Here is a 22,456-nt window from a genome sequence, read left to right as displayed (position 1 = left end):
GTCAGAAACATGGGTGGCCTGGACTTGCTGGTGGCATCTGAAGTCGGGGCAGTCTTGTGAGTGAGCCTCCTGATCCTGGGCTCTGATACTCTCAATATCAGAATTGAATTGAATTCTTGGACACCTAGTTAGTATCTGCTGGAGAATATCTTGCTCCTCCCACACATACATCTGGTCACAGAATTGTTCTATGTTGATTGATTAGGAGCAGAGTGGGACATAAAGTTTGTTTTTCCAGTTTATACCCTGCAGATTTCTCTGGAAGACACATTCCAGAGGGTTGTATATTGGTAGTGAGTTTCTAAGTGATTTGTTTTCTTGTGTTCTCTAAGTTTTTTTTTTTTTCAATTGAAAAGAACTGTTTTTACAATTAGAGAAAAAAGTTCCACATGTACTTGATGGTGCCACTCCCCTCCACTGGCTGTGCATTGTCCTCAAGGTCAAGCACCCGAGAGTGGACCTTGGTCTAGTTTTGGAGCCTTATCTCTTGCTCCACCACCTCCCTGCACATCTCACACTGGCAACTCCAAACCCCTTTCAGCCCCCTGAACAAGCCACATGGTTGCCTGCCTGTGCTGAGCTCACTCTCTCTCTCTGGTTGCCTCCTCTCCTCCTCCCCTTCCATCCAGTGCCCACACACAAATCCATACTTGGACACGCACTCCAGGATACCTGGCCAACTTGTTTCTTAAAATTGGTTCAAACACATCTGGTTTGAACCCTCCTCCAATCTAAATCACCAAATTAAAAGTAAACATGCTCTGCTTTGTCACCCCCTGCCCACTTAGACATTCGTCAGAGTATTTAGGACTCGTGTATTTATCTGACTCATCGTGTCTCCCTCTAAGAGCTCTAAGACCAAGAATTGCTCTTATTTGGCATGTGAGAGATGTTCAATTAAGTTTTAGCTGAGAGTTGTAGTTTGGTGGTAGAGCACTTGCTTAGCATGTGCAAGGCTCTGGGTTGGATCCCTAGCACTCCAAGAAAAAAATTCTTTTTTTTTTTCAAACGACGGATGGAACTACTAAGCTACATCCCCAGCCCTTTTTATTTTGAGACAGGGTCTCACTAAATTGCTGAAGCTGAATTTTTTAAAAAACTTTTTTTAGTTGTAAGTGAACACAATATCTTTATTTTTATGTGGTGCTGAGGACCACAAAAAACCAGTGCCTCACAGGTGCGTGGCAAGTGCTCTACCACTGAGCTACAACCACAGCCCTGAGGCTGTTTTGAACTTGCAATCCTCTTGCCTCAGCCTCCTGTGTTGCTGGTATTACAAACTTGAGCCATCAAACGTGGCTTCTCTTTCTCTTTTTAGACTGAGAAACATGGTGGTGGACTTCAGGAGGGGAGAAGGAGGAGGATAGAATTCCGTGGCCCTTTCTGCCTTTAGGGAGCCTGCCATCACATGGTGGGGAAAAAATGTGATTAAAAAGGCTAAAGAAGAAGAAATTGTAATAATAAAACCGTGGATTTATTTTTTATCTCTTATTTAATCCATGATTTACTTGGAAATGAATAATATAATTTTTTAAGTATAGGAAATTAAGACTTCATAGAGGTTAAGTGATTTGCCCGTGGTGAAGCAGTTAGTCAACTTCCCAAGTCCAAGCTTCTAATCTAAACACAACAATGTATTTGATCCTGTAGTTTGAATGAAGCCCTCTCAAATCTCTTCAGGGAGACATTACCATCAGGGATCCTTCTGGCAACTTGATATGTAAGACACCTGGGTTCTTGTAAAAGAATAATACCCAGTTGCGAGCGATGAGTCCAAGATTTCTCAGAAGCTGAAATTTCTGCTATTTCTTCTGGATCCATCCTCCCAACTCCAATTCTAGAAAAACACTGAAAATATAAGCTTCTCAGAGTTGCTGGATCCATTATCTGATTGCCCTGTGGGACTTCCTGGGTCTCAGGAAGGAACATCTGAGTTGTGTGTGGTTAGGTACCTGAAGGGATCACTTCTTGGAGTATAGGGAAGGCCCTGGTGGTGTAGATTTGGGGGGGCTCTAATGAAGATGCTCACTTTAGGCCACCTCAGGTCAAGTCCATTTTCCCTGTTGGCACTCCCTCTTCCCAGAGTTCTGGCTGCAGGCCCACAGGGAGGCCTACCTCCTGATGGAGATCTGGTGGCTTGCAAGCTGGCACCAAGAGTCGTTAGTCTCTCCAAAGATAAAGAAACCAAACATTAGCTAGCAGGAGCACAAACAGGGCCATAAACACTCCCACACCTTCCTTCCCTTCGCCTCCCCCACTGCCACCGCTGTCCTTATTTGGATAGGGAAATAAGGAACTGAAGACAACCTGGGTTGGCCTAGGTTGTTGTGTCCCAGAGAGAGTGTCCCAGAGAGAGTCCCCTACAGAGGATTTTTTTTTTCCCTATAATGGAGTGCCTTCCTTTATTCCTTCCTGGAATTCTCCAACAATTTCACCTGCCTGAGCACCTTAACTCCATGGCTCCAAATTATATGTATACTTCAATGGTGCTGAGAGCTATAACCATATATACAGCTAGAGGATCCAGTTTAGAGAGTATTTTTGATATATTTGCTTTTGTGTCTTGTGTAAGCAACACACAATCTCTTTAGTGTGGCCTGGTGTTGTCTTCTGACTAGCAAGGCCAGTCCACTAGGGGCTTGTTAGAAGTACAGACTCTTGGGCCCCACCGCAGTCCCACACAATTTCAATTTGCATTTAAACAAGATCCCCAGGTGATTCATACCCACCTTAAAGTTTGAGGTGCCTTGGGCTAGAATGTTGTTTAGTGACTCTTGGAGGATCCCCAGGTAGGAAATAGTATATGGGACAGCTCCCCCAATTTTCTCTGTCCCCAAGGTCCTCAGACATAGGCAATAATTCTAACCCCTTTTGTATGCTTTTTGTACATATTGAATATTTTTGAGGCCTGCTCAGATATTTTTATTAATAATCATAATAAGCACAGGAAGTACTCACCAAGCATTTATGGGCTAGGTGATTTATGTATGTTTTTCCTTTTAATCACAATTTTATTAGTGTTTTCTTGGGGTGCTATGACAAAATACCACAGATGGAGAAGCTTAAACAACATAATTTTCCCATAGTTCTGGAAGCAAGCAGTCCAAGATCAAGGTGTTGGCAGGTTTGGTTTCTCCTGAGTCCTTTCTCCCTGGCTTGCTGTAGGCCTACTGGTTGGGCTCTGCCATGTCTGGTGCACATGTCTGGTGTCCCTAAATGTCCAATTTCAAGTTCTCATGAGAACCCACTGAGATACTGTGGGCCAGGACTTCAATGTGTATGAATTTGGTGGGGGAGACATGATTTAGAGGTTAATTATTATCATCACCACTATACAGGTGAAGAAACAGGCTTAAAGAAGTTCAGTGACTTAATTAATGTCATTCAGGGAGTAATGATAGAGCCAGAGCTGGAATTTGTATGTTGACTAATTTATTTCACGAATATTTATTTGATACCTACTGTGTGCCATGCCTTGCTGTATATGATAGGAATGTAGAAATCATGACTCTTGCTCTCATAAAACTTACCTTTATTTTTTATTCTGGAGTCCGTTTCCTCTCTCTACTGCTATAGATTTACTTTTATGTAGTCACACGTTTATCATTTATCACCAAATTCAAGAGAGCACCATAGCAGAGTTGCTTACCTTCCAATCAAAAGCAAGCTCTGAATAGGACTTCAAAGCCATTGCCCACAGTGACCAACTCATCCTACTTGGCCTGGGACTCTCCTGGTTTTATCATGAAAATTCTGTGTCCCAGGAAATTTATCTGTCCCAGGCAAACTATGATAGTTATTCCTGACTTGGGTCTTGATAGTATAGAAGATGAGGAAGGAGCAGACCTCGCATTAACAGAGCCCAGTTTCAGTAGCAGGATGGATTGATGGGGTGGTAAAACTTCACCTTCACCCAGACCTTTCTCTGTGGCTTGCTCAGGCCTTTCTCAGTTCAGGATATTGCTACTCAACAGGCACATTTTGCACACTCCCTAGTATGTCAACCCCTGGAGTGATGAGTTTTGCAAAAGAGATTTTTATTCACAAAACAACCAAACCTGAGAGGAAGAGTACCCAGACTCAAATCTGCAACTCTGAGAATAGGGTTTAGGGATATTTAGGGAATATAAAGAAGCAGGGTAGTCTGAGGTGTGGGGAAAGATGTCTGAAGTTAAGGAAAGTTGAAGCAATCAATGATCTGTGCCTGTGGAGTCAAACTTCATGGCCTCCCTAGGATGCATGTTCAGACAATAGCGGCATTAGTGATATCTGAGGGTGGAGTATTTGGAGGTCACTTACTGGATACCTGCACAGGCCCAATGGAAGGATCTGTGATTTTTAATCGGTTTGAGACAGCCAAAAGCAACCTCCAAATTCCTGAACAATCACTTGTTATGATTTGGATATGAAGTGTCTCCCACAGAGTGTCATGTGCTGAAGGCTTGGTCTGCAGTGCAGCAGTGTTTAAAGGTGGACCACCTTCCGGGAGTGGTTGGATCATGGAGATTCTAACCTTATCAGTGGACCAATCCCTTGATAGCTGAATGGACTACTGCAAGGCAGTGGAGCCTGGTTGAAGGGAGTTGGTCACTGGGGCATGCCTCGGAATAGTATTTTTTTGTCCCCAAACCTCTCCTTTTCTCCCTTTCTGTGTTTCCTGACTGCCATGACCTGAGCAGTTTTCTTCTATCATGCCTTCCCGCCACGCCATGATGTTCTGCCTCGCCTCAGATGAGCCAACAGTGAAACCTCTGAAACCATGAGCCAAAATCAAAGTTATTTATGTCAGATATTTTGATCACAGTGACTAAAAGCTGATAAACACACCACTTAAACAATTGTCACCATAGTGATCATACATCCCATGTATTACCAATAACAAAGCTAAGAGGTGTGTATCGCTTACCTAAGTAACTGCTGAAATTGGTGATAAAAGTGAGTATAAGCAACTCAAAACTAGAGGATTGTCCAGGTTTTCCTTTGCCTTCACGATTGCGTCCAAAGCTAGGAAGTGAATCAGGGGATAAACGGAACATCTCAGCATTGTCTGTTCTCAGCATAAGCATGAAACAGGTGACCACTTTAGGTGGGTGTTAGCCTGAGGATCCAGGGATTTCTGAGTTCCACATCCAACCAGCTTAGATAATCTCAGTTTTGATTGTCAACAATTGAGACACTCCAATAGTGGGAAGGCATGGGGCAGTACAGGCCGTCCTCCCTGAGTTCACCACCTTGGGGAGAAGAGAGAGCCATGTGCTCCTTTAACAAGAGCCCCTGGAACGTGGTGAAAGGGGCTCCTGAAAGGCAGCCAAGTCCTAGTGCATAGTCGGGCACCATGGCGCAGCCCACTGACCTGCTCTCATACTTTCGTGTGTGAAGGCCTCTTTCTATTGCACACAGTGCTTTGTAGCACCCTCAGATGCAGCTTCTAGCAAACTCCCGCATATGGGAATGGCAGGTTTCTCAGCTGCGGGGGCACCAAGGGCAGTGGACTCCAGCCTCTGCTAGTGCCACTCTTTTGACTTGCAAAGCTGCAATGAAGAAGGTCAGGGAGCAAGGGCCAGTCAGGGAACCTCTTAATTAGCTAGTTCTATAGAAAATGCCAAATAAGAAACTTAGCTCTTGTGTGTGTGTTTGTGTGTATGGTACTGGCGATTGAACCCAGGGGTAGGGTAGGGGGACCACTTAACCACTGGGCCACATCCCCAGCCCTTTTTCATTTTTTATTTTGAGTCAGGGTCTCACTAAGTTACTTAGGGCACTTCCTAAATTGCTGAGGCTGGCCTTGAACTTATGATCCTCCTACCTCAGCCTCCTGAGTCCCTGGGATTACATGCATGTGCCATGACACCTGCCTGAAATTTAGCTTTTTAACAACAACAACAACAAAAATATATAGGCAAATGTATATCATTTTATCTATTCTTTCATAATATTCAAGATTATGTGTGGAATTAAACATAAATTCTCCTGGTAGAAATCAAGGATCTCACAAAATCAAAGTTATTTCACAATCTTTCTGATTTCAGAGAGGGGGGGTTGCTTAGCCATTTTTAGTCTCTCATCATGCTTCTTGTGTTCCAAGTTAGTCAAGGAATAAACTGGTACATGTTAAATTAAAAACCTACTCTGTGTAATTTAGGTCTAATAAAAAATATATTTGGTACATGCCTATAGTCCCAACTGCTCAGGAGGCAGAGGCAGGAGGATCGCTCGAGTCTAGGAGCTGGGGCTAGTCTGGGCAGCATAGCAAGATTCCATCTCTTAAACATTCACAGACACACACATGCATGCACACACATACACACATTCATTTGCTCTTGTAACAAGGACTTAGAAGCTGCTTTTGCTAAAAGCACAAGATCTTCTCTTGGGCTTACAAATACCCAATGGGTACCTAAAAGCAAGATAAAATCTTGCCATCTCTGCCTCCATTTTGAATCCATCTCCTTTCCTCTGAGTCCTTTTCTCCTACAGTCACCCTGGACTCCAGAAACAACCGATCTAATTGATAAACATCCTGTGATAAGTCAAAACTACCCCTCTGGCAGTAGCAACATTCTTATGCACAAAATAATGATCAATAGGACCACAGACCAAGACTGCTTGATTGTGTGTATTTCTGCCCGTGCTGCCCCCGACCCCCCTCTATATAATCTGGGACCTCATGTCAGTCCCCCAAAGAAAGGGCTGAGAAGCTTGTCCTCTTTTCTTCCCAGTAGAGCTCTACTGATTAAAGTTCCTTTCCTGTCTTTCACCATTACTTTTTTGTTTAATTTCTTTGGACAAGGGGGTGGACCTTCTTCATTGGGACCTCCAGAGGTGAGCCTCTGACTCCATTAACAATCTTAGTCCCTTGTTTCTAGCACAAAGTTTCTAAAACTCTTGGAATTTCCCGAGTGACAGGAGTATCTTTTGCTTTTCATAAGGAGCCTCTTCACCTACCCCTGAGTTTCTGCTAATAAGGCAACTCAGGTTGAAGTTCCTAGATAGTTTCAGAATAGGGGTTGGTCTCCAGAAGGACCAAATTTTTGTCCTACTCCCTAACCTCCAGGGAGGAGGAGAGCAGAAATGGAGTATAAAACTCTTAACTCTGGGACCCATGGAGCTTCTAGGTTGGCAAACACAATGATGTGCTGAGATGGCAATATCCTGATATAGCATGGATGCTCTTTGTGCTCTGCCCTATATATCTCTTCCATTTGGCTATTCTTGAGTTGTATCTTTTTTTTTTCTTTTTGTTTTGTTTTAAGTAAACCAGTAAATGTAAGCAAAGTGCTTTCCTGAATTTTTATAGTCATTGGATAGCTAGTGATTGCACCTAAGGAGGAGTCACAGGAACCCTTGAATTTGTAGTGGGAGAGGCAGAAATAAAGATATTCCGGGCATCTGAAGCAGGGGAAACCTTGTAGGAAGGACCCCCTGAGCTGTTAGTGTCAGAATTGAATTGAAATGTTGGACACCCATTTGGTGCTGGAGAATTGGAGAACTGATGTGGAAAATCCCCACACATTTGGTGTCAGAAAATATCCTGCAGAAATGAAAATACTACATACCAAGGAGAAGGCACAAAAGAGAAAGACAGTTACTCACAGAGTTTGCAATCAGTTGGGCCTTCAGATGCGCATGAAAAAAATGCATAATTCCAAGCTGTGTTGATAGGTTCCCAAGAAATGAGGCAACCTCTTTAATCCTTGGTTTTGACCTCAAAATCCCTTTCAATTTCAAGGTGGTAGTTTTATTCTAGGATTCTCAGGCATGCAGACAGTAGGGTTAGAAGAGGGAAAAAGGTAAGAGACATCTCCCTGCCGCTCACATGGCCAGAGGCTTGGTTTTGAAGCCTGCTCTCAGGAGGGTCTGCCATACTGCTCAGCAAGGTTCTTGGTGTTTGCTTAGAGAACATTTGAGATCCTATAACAAAATGCAAGGTAGGTTATCACAGATTTGCATGACCACCTAGGATGTTAAGAAATTTCTTCCTTCTGTACATTCAGGACATAGCACTTAGCAGTTTTCTCCCCAATGATGTGCTCTTTGATTTTTCCCATTCCAGGTAGAAGGAATGCCACAGAACCTCTTATATGTGGGAAAAGACTTCTTAATATTTCTTGTTAATCAATGCCTTTCAGTGAAACCTTTGAATTTCCACATCCCACAAAGACATTTGGGTCAAAAATGCCAAAGAACAAGAGTTTCTAAGACTTTGAGCAGGTGATCCAGCTGCCTGTGCACTCAAAGGTAATTTGAAGATGTCTGGGGAGGCCTCCTGGCCAGAAGTAACTCCTTGTCTTAGAGAATGATTCCTTCATGTGGGACTTAGAGACATTCAGGTCTGAGAGGTCCTCTAGAAAGATAATACAGACATTCCCCCTAATCCAAGGGGATATTTTCCAAGACCCCCAGTGGATGCCTGAATCCACTGATCATACTAAGATCTATGTATCCTGTGTTTAATGTTTATTTTATTAATTAAGCATAATATGTTAGTCAGCTTTCTGTTGCTATGACAAAATATCTGAGAAAATAAACTTAAAAGGAGGAAGGATTTATTTTGGCTCATGGGCTCAGAAGTTTTAGTCCAAGGCCACTTGGATCTGCTCCCTTTGGGCCTGTGGTAAGCAGTACACATGACAGAAGCATGTGATGAAAGAAGCTGTTCACCTCATGACAGCCCAGAAGCAAAAGAGAGAAATGAGGATATGGAAAATATGTAGTTTGTCCAGAAAGAGAGTGCATTTAAAGGAGGTATGATTACTCGAGATTAGTGCCATTAAAAAGGAGTCAAGTACTTTGCAGTGGGACAGTAAAAAGGATGCCTTAAGGGACATCTCAGGAGTCAGCAAGACCCTACCCATCAAATATGCAAAAGTGTTCATGTGAGAAAAGAGCCCCAGGGTAACCTGCTCACCCAGAGCCACCTAAGGAATTGCTTCCTGGGACTCAGTTCCCTGCATTTAGAAGTCCAGGCACTCAGATGCCACTGCATGGATCAAGTGCACCTGGATACTGCTTGAGATGGTGGAAAACCTTGGTGTCATCTATATGAAGCTGGTTTTGCAGGCATACAGAATGCAAGAATTGCAAGATCCTGGAGGTTTCCACTGAGATTTCAAAGGAAAGTCTGGCAGTCCAGGCAGCGTGTGGCAGGGTTGGAATCCCTGAAAGCAGCCCCAGAGAGGGTGACATGTGAAGTTGTGAGTGATGCCCAAGCTGCAATGGAGACCCCAAGAATTTAGAGATGCCAGAAATGTGGTGAACCTCCCAAGGGAAGCTGCAGATCCAGAGAATGACCATGTGGGCTGCAGCCAGCAAGACCAGACTATAGAGGCAGGGCTACACAAGCCTGTGGGGACCCACATCCCATAACTGAAAGAATTCCCCATGCAAAGACACTTCGCCGGGAGAATTCCAATTTTATTGCAAAAAGCTGTGTGCTTATATAGAACTAAGGGGGAGATGGCAGGGCTTAGATAAATGGCAGGCAACCCGTTTATTGGCAAGTTCTTCCAGATATCAGCTCCGGAGCCCAGGAATTAGTTCTCATTGGAGCTAAGGTTCCCCACCAGCGAGATTTGAAATTGGCGCCAGCGGGAGAGTTCACACGGGCAGGAATTTTTCCCGCCACTGCAGAAAAGAAGAAGGTAGGAAGAAGAGGTCCTTAGGCCATGTTGGGGTTTTTTCTCTGGGGTATGGCTGCCGTTTATACTTTTCCCAACAATAACTACATGCTCCAGATACTGAACATATAGCTTTAGAATTTAATGTTCGCCCTGCTGGGTTTGAGTTTTGCTTTAGTCTGTTTCCCCCTTAATATCTTTCTATTCCTTCTTTTATGAATGGTAATGTTGACCCTATGCCATTGTATCTTGGAAGTATGTAATTTGTTTTTGTATTTTTACAGGGACTTACAGCTAAGAGTTTGCCTTGGATCTCAGAGGATACTTTGGACTTGGACTTTTGAACAGTGATGGAACTGTTGACGTTGTGGGGACTCTTGGAGATGGACTAAATGCATTTTGCATTGTGAGGACACAAGACTTTGGAGGCCATTGGAGGAATGTATAGTTTATATCTCTAATGTTCCCCAAATTCTCCTGTTTAAAGTCTTGGTTGCCAGTCCATCGCACTATTAGGAGATAACAGAAACTTTAGGAGGTGGAATCTAGTGGAACAAAGTGAGATCATTGGGTGCATGTCCTTGAAGGGATATTGGGACCCTGGTCCCTCCCATTCTCTTTGCTTCTTGGCCACCATGATGTGAGCAACTTTGCTTTACCATCACATTCTGCTTTGCCACAGAAGATGAGGGTCCATTAACTAAAACCTCTGAAATGTGAGTCAAAATAAATCTTTCTTTTGTACAAGTTGATCATCTCAGGTATTTTGTCACCATGATGGAAATCTGTCTGCACATTAAGAGATTAACAACAATAACTAATAAAAAAAAACAGAACAACTATATCAATATACTATAATAAAAATTGTTTAGAACATATAAATTGTTTATTTCTGGAATTTTCCCATTTAATACTTTCAGGTTCCAGTTGACCTCAGGTAACTGAAACTTTAGAAAGAAAACCACAGATAAAGAGTAGCTAATACAGCTTAGAATCCCAGAATCACTCAATTAGAAGGGAGGTTGGGAATAATGTAGCTCATTCCCTTCCTTTTGCCATTCAGAGACAGGTCTTTATTTGCCTGGGGTCTTGTACCCAAGCTATTTCTAAATATTTCCAATATTTTTCCAGCATCATGAAGCTGCCTCTTTTATCTATGAATATGACTCTGGGGGAGGACTCTTAATAGTAGTCTTTGAGGGGCTAAGGAAGAAGGAAGAAGAAGTAGGACCCAAGAGATGAGAGGACACTAACCACATTTCTTGCATTTCCCCTGGAAATATTGAAGGAGAGGCATGGTAATACCTCATTGCTCTTGGATATTCTGCCTTGGGGCCAGCTATAGTGAGAAATAACCATATTTGTTTAGAGGTCTTTATTAGTCAGGACAGGATACTATAACCAAGTACCAGATGGGTGAAACAAACAGAAATTTGTTTTCTTACAGTTCTTGAGGCTGGATGTTCAACATCAAGGTGCCAGAAAATTTGATTTCCGGTGAAGACTCCTCCTGACCACAGATAGCTTCCTTCTGTCTATTGATTTGTCCCTCACATCATATTTTTCTCTGTGCCCTGCAGATGGATGGAGAAAGAGAGGGGAAGGAAAGGAAAGAGGGGAGGAAGAAGGAAACAGAGAGTCAGGGATTTGTCTAGTATTTCTTCTTCTTCCGATAGGCACCAGTTCTATTGGATCAGGGCCCTACCTTTATGACCTCATCTAAGCCTAACTCTTTAAAGATTCTATTTCTAACTACAGTCACATCGGGTGTTGAGAATTCAATATATGAATCTGGAAGGGACATAGTTCATCCCATGATAGGGTTATTATTTTACTCTGGAGAGAATCCCAAGCTATTAGTAAGCAGTTCATCTTGTTAGCGACATGACTTAGCAAGAACTAGGTTTGCCATTCAAGTCACTTTTACTTTTTTAGCTGATAAGGTTTCCAGCTTCATGGGGCAGAAAATATTACTCAGGTAAATGAGTACCCTTTCTCCCTGCACTCATAACCCCGTGGACAGAGGACTTACGCTTGCATTCATAATGTGCTCCCATGATGATCTTATCCACCTCCTCTCCCGTGTGGTAGACTTCTTGAGGGCAGAGCCTGTGTCTGGTCTCATTCACATTTATGTTCCCAACCCTGCTCAGTGCCCATACCCATTAGATACTTGACACATATTTGATGGATGGAAACAACCTCCTACAGTTATTACTACTGAGGCAGATTTGTCATGAAGCTAATGAAGCTTAAATTTCAAGGACCTTCATTTAAAGGACATTCATTTGAATGAGACTAGATGCCTAGTGATTTCAAATTCATACTTCAGTATTCTTTCCCCAAAAGAGACCCACCCCAACACACACCCCAATAAAGCAAAAACTCAAACCCCAAAACAACAAATGGTGATGTAAATTTTAGGCTCTACAAAACTTGGGTTATGCCTCTGGGTTGCTGGAGGTGTAGTTGTCTGCTATGTTTCCTATTTCTTGTTTGCCATTGAGGTGTGTGGGGGGAAGCACTTCAAATTCATTTCATCTTCCCTAAGTCCATTTTTGAGAGATACAATCTTGCCTCTCAGGCATCCTTTGATAAAAGGAAATGAAAATGCTGGAGCTGTGTGCTTGGCAGCATGGAATACACTGACTTCCAAAAGTCACATTCATTAAAGACAAAACAAGATGCACAAGAACGATTCCAGGAAAGTATTCTTCTCACCGATTATTACTCATAATCCTTAGGGAGGTGGGAAGAGCAGCCACTTAGGTGAGCCTTTTTATCATGTTTCTTTAGGAGCCCAGTCATTTGCCTGAACTCTCAACTTGGAGGGTCATTTGTTTCTTACAGCCTGCAACATTAGGGACGAATCTTTAAGTCCGTTTGAAATTGTTTTTCAAACCTGCTCAAAGGCAAGTTGTAGCCATCCTGATCTCGCCTTAATATCTCTTAATATCCCACTTCTCTCTTCTCCTTGGTCACTGTCTTGGACTCTTTGACTCATTTTTGCACCTAGCACTAGGTAAGTGGTCTTCTTTCTTCCATTCTTGACCACCTTCAATACATGCTCCATGTGATAGCCAGAGTGACCTTTTCAGCATAAGCAGTGGATTGGGTAACTCCTGTGCTTGAATCCCTTGTAGGATGGTTTGGATCCAAGATAGACAACGCAGGAATGTTCAGAAAGTGAATGATTACATTACGAGAGCTGCAACCGGATCGGTGGATTAATCCACTTATTGGATTGGTATTTTAAAAGGACTACTACACTGGGCGGTAACTCCAAGCTGGCAGGCATGGCTGAAGGAAGTGGTCACTGGGGTGAACCCTTGGGGATTACACCTTGTTACCTGGCTCTTTACTCCCTTTCTCTGCTCCATGAGCCGAGCAGCTTTCCTTTACCACGCCCTTCTGCAATGATGTTCTGTGTCAGCTCAGGCCTGGAGCAATGGAGTCAGCCAACCGTGGGTTGAGACCTCTGAAACCACTGAGCCCAAAATAAATTTTTCCTCCTCTAAGTTTTTGTCAGGTATTTTGGTTCAGTGGCAAAAGGCTGACCGACACACTTGGTAGCTCTCCATTATATTCAAGATAAAATTCAGGTTCTGTTGCATATAAAAGGCCTCAGACCTGGTTGCTCTTTGACCTTCCTTATCTCCCTCCTTGCGGGCACTTTAGTATGCAACCTCCTGAGCACCTCTCCTTCCTCAAAGGTGCTGTGGTGTTGGGCTCTCTCTCTGACTTCTGGACTTTGGCATGGGTAGGTTTCTACTCTCCTGACCTGTCGCTTACATTCTCCATTTAGATTAGTTTTGTCTAATAGAAATATTATGAGAGGCACATATTTAATTGTACATTTTAATTGTAAATTAAACATTTTACAAAGTAAAAAGTTTATGAACAGTAACAAAACAGCAATAAAATCTCCATAAAACAATGGCAAAAGTGGATGTAGCCCTACCCAAACTGTGGACTTGTGTTTAATGAAAAAAAAAAAAAAATTTCACATTGCTTGTTTCATATTTTAATTAAGTAATGGTAAAAATTCACTTCCTCATTCAGATTAGTCACATTTCACATCCTAAATAACCCCACTGGGCTGGTGGCCACCTCACTGAATAGCCCAGGTTTAGACATCAATGTTCTTTGACATTCCCTGCCTACATTAGGGGCCCTCATTATTGTACTATGATATTCTGTGCTTAACCTGATCACAGTACTCATTATACTGTGATATAGTTGCCTGTTTGTCTTTGTTTTTCATTAGCCTCTGAATTTCTTGACAATGAAGACTTTGTCTAATTCATCCCTGCATCGTCAGCACCCAACAATTCTGGCCTAAAATAATTGCTTGGTTTGTTTGTTTGAGTGAGTTTGAATGCCTGACCAACAACAATCCTCTATGGACCTACAAGGCGCTACAAAATCTGGTCCCTCACTCGCACTGACATCATCTCTTCCACTCCCTTTTGTTCATCTATTTTGACCACACTGACCTCCTTACAATTCCTGGAATAACCTAAGTATGAGCTAACCTCAGGGCCTTTGCACTATGTTCTCTGTTCCCCGGGGAAGCCCTTGGCCAATTCGCTTTGCTTGCTCCCTTATTGCTTTTAGGTACCTCATTAAAGCTGGCTTCCCCCATCAACCATTTGAAAACAGACCCCCATTGGTCATTTTCTAACACCTTGACTTTATTTTTCATCAGTGAGCCCATCACCACTTGGCATGTTATTTAGTTAACGTGAATTTCCCACTAGAATTTCATGAGAGCAAGTTGCATGAGAGCAAGCAGGTTTTTTTTTTTTTTTTTCCTGTAGCTTGCAGCAATATATTCTCCAAACTTAGAATAGTCCCTGGCACCCAATACGTGCTCAAAAAATATTTATTGACTGCAAGGGAGACTATGCTCATAGAGGAGCCTGGGGAAAGGGAAAAGGACAAGATCCTCAAAATCAGAGTTCCAGAAATTTCAATATTTCTTCCATTTCAAATTTTACAATGTCCAATTGACTTGAAAAGTCATCCAGTGACCAGCTTTTGCCTTGGTACAAACGTTACTACAGGAGAAAAAGGATAACCATGAATTTTAGAAGCTTGAGACTTCACAAGTATGTCCAGTTCTCTGTCCTACAACCACACTGATCCCTGATTCTCTAGAGGGAGGAGGGTTGGATGGATGGAATGTGGATGACAGAATGTTCCATGGCAGTTGGTGAAGACTACCAGTTGGACGGATGGGAAGGACTCCATCAGGATCCACTGAGCAGAGAGGACCAGGTAAGAAGCTGTCAAGAAGCCAGAATGTGTAAATCCTGAGTGGCACTGAGGTGTAGCAGAAAACACAAGGCCCAGGAGGCAAAGATTTGCATTCTGACTGGTTGGTGATTTGGGGAGAGCTACTGAATCAATGCTTCATCCCCACTTGCAAAAATAGAGATAATTTACATTTCACAAAATTGCTGTGAAGATGACTTGACATGATGAATGTGAAAGTGCTCTGTGACTTTTGACAAGCACAAATTATTAGCTCTGGAGGCATTTGCCCATGAGTTAGTTCTCTCGTCTGCCCACCCTACACCTTCAATCACTGAATTTACTGATTGTATACAACCCCAAGGTTCTGTAAATATTTATTTTGTTATAAAACTCAAGCTCTTTCCTCCTTAACCTCAAGATTAAGCAAATCAAATCTCAATCTGGTCTAAGGGAACCTTCATAATTTGTGATTTTAAAAGCCCTATCTTAAAAAAAAATTTAAAAAAGCCCTATCTTAAAAATAAATGAATAAATAAAAATACAAAGCCCAATCCTGGCATTTCCATAAATACTATTTTCCCATAATTTCTTATGTGATTGTCTTATTCCCTCAGAGAAAATGTAAGCTGCTTGATATGGGCAGAGACTTCTGAGTCATTCAGTGCTAGGTTTAAAGCTTGACTTTGCTTCTTATTAGTGATCAGGACTTCAGGCAGGTTACTTCATGGGTTTAAATATTAGTCTTCTTATCTGTGGTATTACCATGATAATAATATCCTTTGCAAAAGTGTACCTGTGAAAATTAAAAGAGATAATGCATCTAAAGTTTTTAACCCAAGACCTAGTATAAGGTAAGAGACTAATGAATTGTACCTTACTAACTGTAATTACCAGCAATAAGACTAGGTATATACTAGAAATGGGGTTTTCTCAAAATACCTGATGGGGAACTGGGAATAAAGTAATGGAGGCAGAATAACTCCAGGCCAAACTGGGTTTTAGTCTCCCAGCCTATGAATAGAAACTGAAAGGTTTATGGCTTCCTGACCCAGGCAGAGACTTAAACAGCAATAAAAGGCAATATATTTTCTCGGGTTGACAACTGATAAATCTCATTTGAAATATGACAGGCAGAGAAAGGGATTATTAACAACATTTGTCTTGAAATGTTGATCAGATGCCTGGTTGTGGGACATAGGTATGGGGTGGCATAACCCATGTTTTTGAGGACATTTCCCAATTTCAAATGTTCTGTCCCATTTTCAGACCTGGTATCTTGATTTTTGTTCAGGAAATTTGATGGAAAACAATGTAGGTGCATTACAGTACATCTCCAGAAATTTTAGCCCTGCATTTATTGGTTTGGTGTTTGTTTAATTTAGCCACACCATCAACAGTTCTTAAACTCCTGTGGGTCTCTGTGCTGGGCTCCAGGGTCAAAGATCAGGCACAGTTCTCAACCTCACATCTTGGTTGGGGAGGCAGCCACATGAGCATCTGTACTGAAGCACTGAAAGTGCTCTTTCCAGGGAATGTACAAAACGGTATGGTGCCTGGGAGGTGGGAATGGCGGGGAGAAGTGGCGGGATCAGAAAAAGCTTCACGGAGAAAATGGCAGACCTGAAGAATAGCTAAGGTTTTACCATGTCCACAGACAGAGATCATCTCAGAGAGACGAAGTGGCACAAGGCAAAGACCTGGAGACACATGTGGTGTCACTGAATTACAGGGTGGGTGGCTATCGGGGAACAAGACCAAAGAGTCAATTTGGGTTCAGACTGTGGAGGACCTTGAATTCTATCTTAAGCAGAACTTTACTCAGAAGGCACTATGGGGGTGTTGAAGGAGTGAAAATAGGGGTGACACGATTCCAAGGGTGGTTTTTGTAGCAATGGTGAGGAGAAATGGAGCAGGAAAGGCCTTGGGAGGAGTATGGAAAATGTCCGGGCCATCAACAATTGACCCCAAATTAAGACAAAAGCCATGGGAGAAATAGAGAAAGGGAATTGATTTTAGACACATTTCTAATACAATTACCCAACTCAAGGCCCTCTTCAAATTATATATAAGAGAGAGTCTGTTTCCAAGAGCGACTTTCACAAATGAAAGGAGAAATCACACAAAAATTGAACAGTAGTGAGCAGAGTAGAGAATAGTAATGGCCTATGATTGGCCATCTGCTCTGTCATTGACCTAAATATGTGGCCTTGATGTGAGCTTATGACCTCTGTACTACCCTCCCTCTTTCCCCCAACACACAGATGCAGATGATCCACTTCTCTGCCAGATGGGAAATTACTAACCGTGGCCAGCTGTCACCAGATCGTCCACCCAAAGTTAAAGATTGGGTAGGGAGGACCTCTAAAGACTGAAGTCCTGTTATTTTTCTCCTGTGGGATGTGGGCCTCTTTGATCCCTGTTCATGGGACATATGGCCAAGCTCAGCATAGTATGGGATGGGCACTTGGACGGCGATAGTGCTTTTATCCGACTTTTGGGCCACCCAGAGATCCAGTGAGTTTTTTTTTTTTTTTTTTTTATAGGAGCAGAATAGAGGTGGAGCTTATTGGGCCAGGTGTCCTGAGGCAGGAAAGCAGGGCCTCTCAAAGGTTTGGGAAAATGAAGGGAATTTGGCTAGATACTGTACATTTTCCTCTGTCTCCAAGGCAACCATCAAGTACTTTACCATGTGTTGGCAACCAAGGCCTTCTTTTATTGTGTTCCGCACAATTCATTTATTAATTTATTCAAGTATTCGTGGGGGAACCTACTGAGTGTCAGCACCTGCCTCTGGTCCTAGGAATATGGAAAACAATAAGTGAAACCATCACCATCAACTTCTGCCCTCATTCTCTTTGTTATTTCACCTCTAAGTCTGGTATGACAAGATGGGGCTCTGGCGGGGATGGGGGTACCCTCTTTTATGAGTCTCACATGTTTAAGTGTCTTGAGAGAATGCGCAGCAATTTTGTCAGCCTTGCCCATTAAATTGTAATCTCTGTGTCCGCAGCGCCTGGCTTGTTGTCCAGCACATAAGAAATGCTCAGTTAAAGAGCATTCTAAATATTAGTTTCATTGATGACTAAATTATTTCCTTCCCTTTACTTTTTGAATCAGTTTTACTTTCAGTGTTTCTCACTTCTTAATTGATGCACTCTTTAATTTTCTGGTTTTCTTGCTACTATGGTCATGACATACCTATCCCTCTAAATAATGATTCAGGTTGCACCTCTGATTCAGGTGCAGAGGTGCATGCCTTGAATCCCAGCAGCTTGAGAGGCTGAGGCAGGAGGATCTTGAGTTCAAAACCAGCCTCAGCAATTCAGCAAGGCCCTAAGCAACTTAGCAAGACCCTGTCTCTAAATAAAATATAAAAATGGACTAGGGATGTGGTTCAGTGGTTAAGCACCCTGAGTTCAAACCCCAGTACAAATTTTTTTTTTTTTAAAATACTGTTTTAGTAACATCTTCCAAGTTATGTTTCATTTGTTTTTTATTTTTATTTTTGTGGTGCTGGGATGGAAACTGGGGCATTGTGCATGTTAAGCAAGTGCACCACCACTGAGGCACCTCTAGTCCTGTATCCCACAAGTCTTGATGTTATTTTCATCATTTATCATTGAGGTCTACATGTTTTGATATTTGGAATTTCAAATACATGATTTAAAAAATTATCACTTAAAAGCTGATGTAGAACTGATTGCATTACATTCAGAGAACTTGGTCTGCATTAAACTGATTATTTTAAATATATCATGACACAACTTATGATCTAGTATATGCTCAGGTTTTTTTTTTTTTTCAATTTTTGTAAAAGTATACTCTTCAATTGCAGGGACTACATTTTCTATATAATTGGTTTGATTCAGCTTATGGTGTTGTTTAGATAATCCCTATTGATATTTTGGTCAGCTGTACTATCAATTAATGAATGAAGTAAATTTGTCAATTTTTTTTGTATTTCCATTATTTTTTACTTTATATAGTTTGAAACTGTTTTATTAAGTATAGAAGAGTTTAGTAGTTTCTATCTGGGATATGGAAATGATGATTATGTAGTGGCCCACTTATTTTAGTACTATTTTTGTCAGATATCAATATAGCTATACCAGCTTTCATTCAATTAGAATATTGCCTTTTTCCCTCCTGCTGGAGTCTGAACCCAGGGCTTTGCACATTTGTGGCAATTGCTCTATCACTGAGCTACACCTTTTAGCCCTACATTGCCATTCTTTAAGTTTCAACCTTTATTTTTTCTCTACATTTTGAGTGTTTATCTTATAAACAGCAAATAAAGTGGATTTAAAAAAATTCTTTAAAAGATTCATTCCATATTGACTCTGTGTTTGTGTGTGAGTGTGTGTGTGTGTGTGTGTGTGTGTTGCTAGAGATTGAATCCAGGGCTTCATGCATGGTAGACAAACACTTTACCAGAGAGCAACATCCAGGCCCTGTATTGACTTTTTTTTTTTTTTTATGTGGTGCTGAGGATCAAACCCAGTACCTCATGCGTGCTAGGCAAGCGCTCTACCACTGAGCCACAATCTGAGCCCTGTATTGACTTTTAACCCAAGGACTTGTGTCTGTTTATTATAATTAGTAAAATATTAGGTTCTTTTCTACTATCTTAACGTGTACTTTCTCTTTCTGTTGCTTTCCCTCCTTTTTTAATAATGGATTTTGTTGTGGTGGAGTTGCAGGAGTTTTGAATATCTTCTTGTTATTCCTTATCAGATAGATGGTTTGCAAACAGTTTCTGCCATTCTGTGTTGCCTTTTCAATCCGTTGATAGTCTTTTCTGTTGCACAACCACTTTAAATTTTAGTGTAGTCCAATTTATCTATATTTTCTTTTGTTGCTTATGATTTCTGGGTCATATCCAGAAAATCATTACCAAATTCAATGTCATAAAGATTTTCTGTTATTTTGTTTATTTATTTATTGTGCGAGGTTTTCTTTTTCTTTTCCTTTTGGCTGGGTGCAGTGAACTTTATTGATGGTATATGACAGTAGGGCTCCCTAAGTCCCTCCTCTTCTTCAGGGTAGCTGGGATGGAAATTGGGAGGAGGGGAGATTCTCAGTGTACTGAGGGACTCCGCACAGCTGAGCACCTCTGTCTTCCTCTGTGTTCTTGCTGGGGCAGGTGGTCAAGGGGCTCTGACTCCTTGGAGGCCATGTGGACCATAAGGCCCACCAACCTGTTGAAGTAGCCAAATTTATTGTCATAAGAGGAAATGAGCTTGACAAAGGGGTCATTGAGGGCAATGCCAGCCCCAGCATCGAAGGTGGCAGAGTGGGTATCATTGTTAAAGTTGCAGGAGATGACCTGGTCCAACGTGCAGCCCAGGATGCCCTTGAGGGGCCTCTGATGCCTGCTTCACCACCTTCTGGATATCATTTGTATTTGGCAGCTTTCTCCAGGCGACAGGTCAGACCCACAACTGACACGTGGGGGATGGGCACATGGAAAGCCACGCCATTGAGCTTCCCATTCAGTTCAGGGATGACCTTGCCCACTGCCTTGGCAGCGCCAGTGGATGCAGGGACGATATCCTGGGCAGCCCCATGGCTATCAGGCCACAGTTTCCCAGAGGGGCCACCCACAGTCTTCTGAGTAGCAGCGATGGCCCGGACTATAGTCACGGGTCCTTCCACAATGCCAAAGTTGTCATGGACGACCTTGGCCAGGGAGGCTAAGGAGTTGGTGGCACAGTAGACATTGCTGACGATCTTGAGGGATCTTGAGGCGCTGCCAAGGCTGTGGGCAAGGTCATCCCTGAACTGAACTTCTCATGGTTCATGCCCGTCACAAACATGGGGGCATCAGCAGAAGATGATGACCCTTTTGGCACCACCCTTCAAATGAGCCCCGGCTTTCTCCATGGGAGTGAAGACACCAGTGGGCTCCACAAGATCTTCAGAACCAGCATCACCCCATTTGATGTTGGCAGGATCTTGCTCCTGGAGGATGGGGAAGGACTTTCCATTGATGACAAGCTTCCTGTTCTCAGCCTTGACTGTGCCATTGAACTTGCCATGGGTAGGATCATACTGGATCATGCAGACCATGTAGTTGAGGTCAATAAAGGGGTCATGCATGGTGACAATATCCATTTTGCCAGCGTTGAAAGCAGCCCCGGTGACCAGGGGTGTCTTGGGAACATGGCTGGCCCTGCACAAGATGAGAAGATGCAGCTGCTGAATGGGGAGGAGCAGAGAGTTTGTAAGAATTTTTTAGTTGTAGCTCTTATGTTTAGGAGTTTGATCCATTTTGAGTTAAATTTTGTCTATGGCATAAGGCAAGGGCCTAATATCATTTTTTCATGTAGTTATTAAGTTTTCCCAACCCCATTTATTGAAAAGACCATTATTTCTTTGAATATTGCCTCCCATCCATCTTTTATCATCTTCCCTTTTAGAAAATGGAATAGATTCATACATAGCTCTTGCATTCATCCTCCATGTTTTTAAATCTTTCTTAGCTTCCACTTATTTCTCTAAATTGAATTCTGTACAATTTCTTCAGCTCTGTTTTTCAATTTCCTAAATCCTTTTCTGGGCCAGTCTACTATTTTACTTGTCCACTTATCCTCTGAATTGTTGGGTTTTAGGGATTCTTTTTCCTTGTCATTTTTTTTGGGGGGCGGTTCTGAAAATTAAATGCAGAGTTTCAGACACACTAGACAAGTGCTGTACCACTGGCTGACGTCCCCATCCCTGTCTATTGAATTTTAAATTTGATTATTATGTTTTTTTCATTTCCAGATCTATTTGCTTCTTTCTGACATATATCTTATTGACTTTAATAGTCTCTATTTTTTCTCAGAATTTTCAATTAGTTCTTTTACTTTAGACATATTATGCATGCTTATTTAATACTCCATAGGCATTAATACCTACGTTTAAAGTCTTTGTAGGTCATGTCCCCCTCTACATGTTGTTCTGCTGTCTTTCAATTAGGGAATATTGTTTGCTCACATATTTTTTGATTTTTGATTGTGAACTCACATTCTTGGAACTTTATGAGAATTCTTAGAGGCCTAAATAGACAGAATTTGTGTGTGCTTTTGCAACATGTTTTAGGCATAACCAATATAGGGCCACTTTGAAGAAAATTTTTGACTTGGGTGTTTTGGAACATAAAGGAAATCTGGATTCGGGCCCCAACCCTATTTGAATTCTCACCATGTGGTTAAAAATTCTGAGAAAAGGCTTTTGAACTCTATACTAAGTGCCATGAATAAGGGATAAATTGCCTTTTCACTATATTGTTTTGAAGCCTACACATATGTTTGTTTGTTTATTTATTTATAGCTGTACACAATAACTTTACTTTATTTGTTTATTTATTTTTATGTGGTGCTGAGGATCGAACCCAGGGCCTTGCACATGCAAGGCGAGCTCTCTACTGCTGAGCCACAACCCCAGCCCCACAAATATGTTTCTTTTAACTATTCACTGAGCATACAATTGTTGGCAAGGATTCATGAATAAATGTTTGGATTTCTGATCTTTTGAATTTATGTGGCTCTGAAACTTACTGTCCTGTCTCCCAGTGGCCATTAAAAAAAAAATGCTCT

General features: G+C 42.0%; 1 long non-coding RNA gene and 1 pseudogene across 1 annotated transcript in view; both read right to left on the bottom strand.

Annotated features, from left to right (window-relative positions):
* Positions 1 to 7,679: 7,679 nt before the first annotated feature.
* The window catches only part of LOC125620156, a 42,814-nt gene continuing 28,037 nt past the window's right edge, over positions 7,680 to 22,456 (bottom strand). Inside the window, exons 3-4 of the long non-coding RNA XR_007351735.1 lie at positions 11,063 to 11,191; positions 7,680 to 7,911 (exon numbers count right to left, since the gene is read on the bottom strand). This is a non-coding gene — a long non-coding RNA (uncharacterized LOC125620156). The remainder of the gene's footprint in view (positions 7,912 to 11,062; positions 11,192 to 22,456) is intronic.
* Positions 19,338 to 21,047, bottom strand: LOC107156117 (annotated as a pseudogene).

Source organism: Marmota marmota, unplaced genomic scaffold (genome assembly GCF_001458135.2).
Source record: "Marmota marmota marmota unplaced genomic scaffold, marMar, whole genome shotgun sequence".
NCBI classification, from domain to species: Eukaryota; Metazoa; Chordata; class Mammalia; order Rodentia; family Sciuridae; genus Marmota; species Marmota marmota.
The sequence above is the reverse complement of the archived record's forward strand: the minus strand, read 5'-3'. Positions and strand labels throughout refer to the sequence as shown.